Here is a 7,649-nt window from a genome sequence, read left to right on the forward strand (position 1 = left end):
CCCTCCAATGGACGACACCTCCCTTATAAGTAGGATTCCTCCTATACCTACATAGATGTAGGGGTCAAATGCATAGAAAGGAAAGGGCCGCTAGCAGCAAGCTGCGCCGAAATACGCGGATGCATCAAGGCTCGGAGCTTACCATGGTCTTTTGCTTCCCACCGGGCTTGGGATAAATCCTGCCACGCACGATCGGTATACGGGTAGATCGAGTGTAAACGGACAACCCAACCCCGAAGATCCGGCACCGCGCCAGGATAGACCGTTATGGCTGGAAAGACAAAAAAACAGAGTCAGGTACATAAAGAAAAATCATCAAAGGGAGGTGGAGGCTTCGCGTTCACTTACGCCTGGCGTTCCACTTCTCAAGGAACGGCATCCCTTCCACTAGGATCAGATCTGACGTCCTCACTCGGACAAACCAACTCAACCACCCACCATCCCCAAATTCCTCAGTACAGGCAAAAAGGGATCTTGGGGCTCGACAGCGAAGCTTGATTAAGCCCCCACATAGGAAACGAAGGTTGTACATCCGGATTAAATGATTCAGAGTGAAGGGCATTCCCTCTATCATGCTCGAGTAATGCCTGATTATATAAACCACATGCCAGAACGAAGGATGAACTTGACCCAGAGTCACCTGGTAGCTTCGGCAGAAATTGATAATCATAGGGTCGATCGAGGGCGAGGACGGGACCACCGGTCCCAAAGTAAATGGGTAGGTGTACACGCTCAGAAAGTTGACCCTGTGAGCCGTAATATCTTCATACCGAGCGGGAATCTCCACAAGAACAGTATCCCCCCAGCAACAGTCGGCCCTCACTCTCCCGATATCCGTTATAGAACTGATATATCGAGTTACTGGTTCACGGCGTCCTGACTTCAAGGAAGCTCTATCGACCCTAAAATCAAAAGTCATCGCAAAGGGTCCTGGGATACACTCCTCGACACAGGGTGGAGAGGCCACTTCGCCTGGGGAGAAAAATAAAGAAGACGAGCCCGCAACCTCCTGAGAAGCAGTAGTGGAAATATTCGTCATCCTTGAGAAAATCTGAGAGAAGAAGAAGAGAGGGGTCACGCTCCTAAAAAGAAAAGCAAAGAACAGGGGAAAACCGACTTTACTAAGAGCTTATGAATGCGAAATGGGATCCGAAAGGGAAGAGGCAAGTATTTATAAAAGCATCATGGGTACATTAAAGGAGGCCAACCGCCGCAGTCAATGCTAAAATCCGAAGTAATGGCGCACATAGCGCACCTTGATAGCCCGTAATCGTTCGCAAGGACACCGAAGGAAGTAGGAGTTTAGAACCATTTATAATCGCTTCTTGTTGACTTCAATCTAAGAAATGCAGAGACTATCTATATATAGCGAACCTGGGGGCCCGAGTTCCCCATCATAGGGTCGTTTTGCGGTCATACCCCTCGAAGTTCGAAGCCGAAGTCGAGACTCATCCTAGAGGTTCGTCAGGAGCTGATCCGAAGGATATTGCATTCTGACTAATACATCAGGCTATAACGGGCGAGGAAAGAGTTCCCAAGACACGCGACTTGACCTGATAAGGCCGGCCTACCCGAGGCCTATTTTCAAAATGTCACATCTAGCCATCCTATCCCTGTATCTTCACGGCTAACACGTTTTGTGTTATAAGGGATTTCCCTCCTATATAAAGGAGATCCCTACCACTTTGTAGGGCGGACTAATGTTACTCCATTTCTCCACAAGTGCAATAATATATCTCTCTCTCTCTCTCTCTCTTATTTCTAACTTGTTCGTTCTTACTAGCCCGAGGCCGCTTTAATATCTATTGTCCTCTTACTTGTTCTTCATTATATTGCTCAATATTGGTCATAAAGAGCCTTGCTTAATCATATCCTTAATTGTTATCCCATTCCCGGCTGACCCCAATAGCTCGAGCTCGACCCAAACCTAGACCCCGAGGTCCCCATCAATCCGCCCTGCAACTAGGCATCAGGCCCCTCGGTTTGATTACTACCTCCTTTTAGCTAGCATTTTGTCGTTAAACTCCACGTTCTTAGCATCAACTGCTCTAACAACTAGCTTGAGAATAGATCACGTATTTTTAGAGTCTCATTTACAAATTTAATTGTTATAACCATTTTCACGATAAATAAAGGATTTAGTTGAATCTCACTGTGGTATTACGGTAGTAATAGAATATGGGCATTGTGAGTTATGGTGTATTTTGATCTATGGCTTTGAGCCAAGTGGGTAAATTTGCTATTGATAAGTCAACTGCACGGTTATGTATTGTATTGGTTTCGGTTTGAGGTATACTTGTGAATAAGTTATGATTTACAGAGGTTGAGATCGAGGATGACTCGAGTAAAGGAATTTCTGGATACGGGTTGTATTATGCTTTATGGGTAAATGGGAGACATTGAATGATTGATTTGTTATTCATAAATGATGTAGTGTGCATGGAGTAGGGTTTCACTCGGTTGCTTAGAAGTGTGGATTACCTCTTAGGGTGTCGTCGTGCTAATGGGGCACAGGTCGTTTGGCTCGCTTGGGAGGTGCAATTGATATTTGAGTAGAGTAAATGACGCTTGAGAATGGTTCTAATGGATTCAACATTTATATGTAGCAATTGGAAATTTCCAGTATTTGTATATGGCTAGAAGCTGTGATTTACATTGGATGTTGACGAGACTTGCGGTATTTCTATATCATTATAAATTCTATATTTCAGTATTAGGAAGGTAAAAAGAACAACTTTAAATTAACAGAAGGTCTTTTCAAAGTGGGTATCTCGGTTGTAGTACTTTTGGGGTGCTTAAGATAGCATACAATGGCCTATAGGCTTTAGGGCGTGTGGTTTTATGTTAAGACCTCTTGTGGTGAGTTTTGGGTAAGGATCGTGGTGTTCCAACGAGGATAAATGTCAACTTGAGAGTTATTCGGAAGGAACTCGGAGAATTTGGACAACTTGGTAATAGGCTGGATCAATATGGTAATGGGTATGATTGGTTCTTTGGGTACTTATGATGTGGCGAGTCTCTACAGGTGTTTCATGGTAATGCTCCTGGGTTTTTGGTGACCTGTGTGTCTTGATTTAGTTAGAGAGATTTAGTTCTGATGGCTTGATTATGTGCAAATAGGCTTCGAAGAGTTCTCGATGATTTCTATCACAGTTCGAGGTGAATATTTCCTATTGGCGTGATGAGCATCTAGTGTTTAGTGATTTTCTCCTAGATGAAATCAAATAGAGGGTTCTAAGTTAATTGGGTATATAGTTTGCTTGTGCCTCGAGGTGGATTATGAGATTCTCGCACATTTCATATGATGGCATGGTGTATGCGGTGTGTTGTGTAGGATTGAGATTTGCATGTGTAAGGTCACAGTTCTATTTCGAAGGGAAGGTCATGAATTCTTAGGTAGCATGGACGATTTCAGTAGACTAAGTGAATGATATTACTATTTGGTATTGCTTGAGGAGAGTGTACATTTTAGAAGGCACATTGTGTTTTGATTTATCGATACTTCATTAGTATTGTGGTACTCATCTAGTTGATCGACTACTGATATTCAGTTTTTTGCGATGTGGCACGGAAGAATTTGAGAAGTATGCCTCATGGGATGATCGTGTATGAGAGATATATTAGAAATTCAAGCGGTGGTGATGGGATCAAATGTGGTAATTCGTATGTTCTATGGATTTGGAGATTGGGAGTTCTCATGAGCAGATTATTTCATGGTTGTGGACTGTGAAAATGTGGTCAAAGCTAGTCAGAGGGTGGTATGTGTTATGTAGGTCATTGTGAATCTTCGGAGAGTTATTTATCTAGTTGTGGATGACCAGAGTTGATTTGGGGCTTTTAAGAGGGCCAATGAGGATGTATATACTATACTAGGTCGGATTAGTTGACTACGTACTACTGTTGTTGAGGGAAGTTCCATTCGGTTAGAGTTGAGCTTATTCGTGTTCCGATATGTTCTATGAGTTACCCTTCTTTGCTATGAGGGGTTACGATTCGTGGGTTATATGCACATATGGTGCGGTTCTATTTGGGATGTATAGCGGAATTTTAGCGAGATGAGTATTTGGGTGTTGCATGATTGATTGCGCGTTGGCTATGTTCTTTCCGGATTGTGGTACTGTGTTATTTGCTCTCCGTGGTTATGGTAATGCACTTTGGGTACTTTATGTTGAATTTCACATGGTTATTGATTTTGAGCAAGGTGGCTTGAGGTATATAATATGGACCACGTTTGGATGGGGTCACGTATTGTGGTGGAGTTATATTGAGGTATGATCCTTTGTGTTAGATTCGTGTGTTTTGGTTCTGTGTGTGTGATGGGTTCATAGCATTGCGTTGTGGTGGTACCCTTTGACCTTGCGGGACGGTTCTCTTGTTTGAGTCATTTTCCATGTTTGAGTACATTTGGAATGTTACATATTGGTGCACGGATTGCACGAGTTGTGGCATTAGATTATATTGATGTGTCACATCACTAGAGTGGTCGTGTTGGATAAAATGAGGTCATTGGACCTAGAATGGATACTATCGAAATTAATTACAGCATGGTTGGAAGGATAATATCAAAAGTCGGCCTAGAAATTTGCTATAGTTCTTGTTAAAGGAGAGGGAGCTCCATGACTTGTTGATATGATGAATGGTTATGAGTTTCTACGTGTTTCTTTCATCATCAGTAGTGTACGAAGGTTTAGAACGAGGTTCTGGTTGATATGAGGTTTATTACCAGTATTGGGCTGTTTTGAGCAGCTACCGTGATTAGAAATCATTGCTGTGAGTAATTGAGTTATGTGATATATCACATGATTACATCTTGGGTTATGATTACAACTTGATACAGCTTGTTCAGACTTATACAGTGTGTAGATGCGAGATTCTGATCTTATAGAGATTTCGGATGTTGGAAATTGGTTCTTAGGTTTATGGGCTAGGTTGAATTAAGAAATTTCAGTTATGTTATGTTATCAGACCTATATGGTATAGGGTGATGTGGGATCACCCCTGAGTATGTTCATGGTAAGGTTACACGGCGGTTTGATGGCTTTGGGAACAACTCTGGGCACGTTCGAGGACGAACGTATGTTTAAGTGGGGGAGGATGTAACGACCCGACCGGTCATTTTGAGCATTTGCACTTCGCTCGGTAGTTTATGGGCATGAGTAGCTCCGTATGATGTATCTTGACTTGTGTGAATCGTCGGTTTTTATTTTTAGGTTATTCAAAATTGATTTGGAAAAATGATTCTCAACTAGGAAGCTTTAAATTGGAACAATTAACCAAGTTTGACTTTTTGAGTATTTGACCTCGGATCAGAAATTTGATGGTCTCGTTATCTCCATTGGGTGATCTTGGACTTAGGAGAGTGTCCGGATTGCGGTTTAGAGGTCCGTAATTAAATATGGCTTGAAATGCCGAAAGTTGGATTTTTGGAAAGTTTGACCGGGAGTTGACTTTTTGATATCATATTCGGATTTTGGTTCCGGGAATTGGTATAGCTTCGTTATGTCATTAGAGACTTGTGTGCAAACTTTGAGGTGAATTGGACGCGATTTAATAGGTTTCGACATCGGTTGTGAAGTTTGAAGTTCCAAAGTTCATTGATTTCAAATTGAGATATGATTCATCATTTCAATGTTGTTATGTGTGTTTTGAGGCCTCGAGTAGGTTCGTGTTATGTTGTGGGACTTGTCGGTATATTTGGACGGGGTTCCGAGTGGCTCGGGTGAATTTCGGATGAGGTTCGGATCATTTTCATTTCATGATGCATTGCTGAAGATTTCTGGTTCTGGTGTGATCGCACCTGCGGAGTGTTGGGTGCAGGTGCGAAGCCGTAAAAGCAGCAGTGTTATCACATAAGCGTTAAGGGGAGCTGGACGTAAGGATCGCAGGTGCAGGTGCTTGGAAGCACCAGCGCAACCACAGATATTGTTCAAGTGCGCAGAAGCGGCTTAAGAACCGCAGGTGCGAGTGATTGCTGGGTTAGGCTGTTTTTGCAGAAGCGAAGTCTTACCGCAAAAGTGGTGGTCGCAGATGCGACGAACTGTCCGCAAATGCGGAGAATGCTGGGCAGAAGCTATAAAATCGAGATTTTGGTTCTTTTATCACATTTTGAGATGTGGGACTCATATTGAGTTATTCAGAGGTCGAAACGCGCGAGATGGTATTTTTGGAGCATCGCTTGGCTTGCTCGGTATTGAAATTGGCTTGTTCGAGGTAAGTAACTCTTCTAAACTTAGTGCTGAGGGTATGAAACCTAGAATTATGTGCTATGTGATTTATAATAAGGTGACGCACATGCTAGGTGATGGGCGTGCACCGTGTGAATAGTGACTCTGTTGTTTCTGTGGTAGTGTGTCCTGATCTTATCTATAACCATGAAATTTCTACGTACATGAGCTATTGAGCTATGATACATGTTAGAAACTATACCTAAGCTACATGTTTATCCTATTGGGATCCATAATGGTCATTTCTTGCTGTCATCTCACTGATTTTACTGATATTTCGTACTCAGTCATATTCATGCATTCATATTATATTTTGATCTCAGTTGTAATTTATTGATACATCATATCATTATTGTTGAGCTAGTTTTATGGCATTGTGACACCATGAGTGAGACTGGAGAGATTGATGACGGAGTGAGGCCGAGAGCCTGATATGAGTGACAGTTATGGGATCGGGATATATGTCGCAGCATGTTATATTGATTTATGTCTGGTCTGGCTTATGATAGTGCTTGGGCTATAGGAGCCCCTCCGGAGTCTGTACAAACCCCCTAGTGAGCACGGTTTATTATATTGAGGGATGGATCTTTCCTGGACATGGATCTTTTCCGAAGAATTATATACCTGGAGATGGATCATCTCCACGAGAAGGATTGGCCCTACTCAATACTGAGTGATTGTTAGTCAGTTGATGTATATATTCCGGGATAGATCTTTCCTGGGGCGGATTGGCCATATACGGTACTGAGTGATTGGGCATGATGAGCAGAAAGTGTGAGACAGTGAGATTGAGTACTCTGAGAGAGTGAGTACGTGATTCATCTCTGAGATACATGGCATTGACACGCACACATGACATACAGGCATAGAGATGTATTTTTCCTCATATTGTACGGTATCACGTCATTCATGACTTCTCACACATATTGGTATATGAGCATAGAGAGATATTTTATATTTTCTATCTAGAAAGAAAATGAAACATCTTATTTATTGTAGAAAGGATTTTTGAAAGAATTTACAGTTTTCAAACTATGTCATGTTTTTCGACGATTTCGGTAAAGGATTTGGTTTTTCAATGATATACTTGGAAGCGGAACTATTTCGAAAATTATGAAAAAATTGAGCAGTTTAAATTCTGAGTTACTTCTTTTGTTATCTATTTTACATTGTTATGAACTGATGTTGGTTATTGGTGTTGGGCCCGACCTATGTTCTAGCTCGTCACTACTTTCAACCTAAGGTTTGGTTTGTTACTTATTGAGTACATGAGGTCGGTTGTACTCATACTACACTTCTGCACCTTGCGTGCTGGTGTTAGTTGATGGTGTTGTTGTGTTTGATGGGAGCTGGATTTGAAGATGTACCTGCGTCCCTATTGTAGCTGCCTCTTGTTCATGATAGCCTTAGATTTATAAAACTTTG

This window comes from Nicotiana sylvestris, chromosome 9, assembly GCF_000393655.2.
Source record: "Nicotiana sylvestris chromosome 9, ASM39365v2, whole genome shotgun sequence".
In the NCBI taxonomy this organism is placed as follows: Eukaryota; Viridiplantae; Streptophyta; class Magnoliopsida; order Solanales; family Solanaceae; genus Nicotiana; species Nicotiana sylvestris.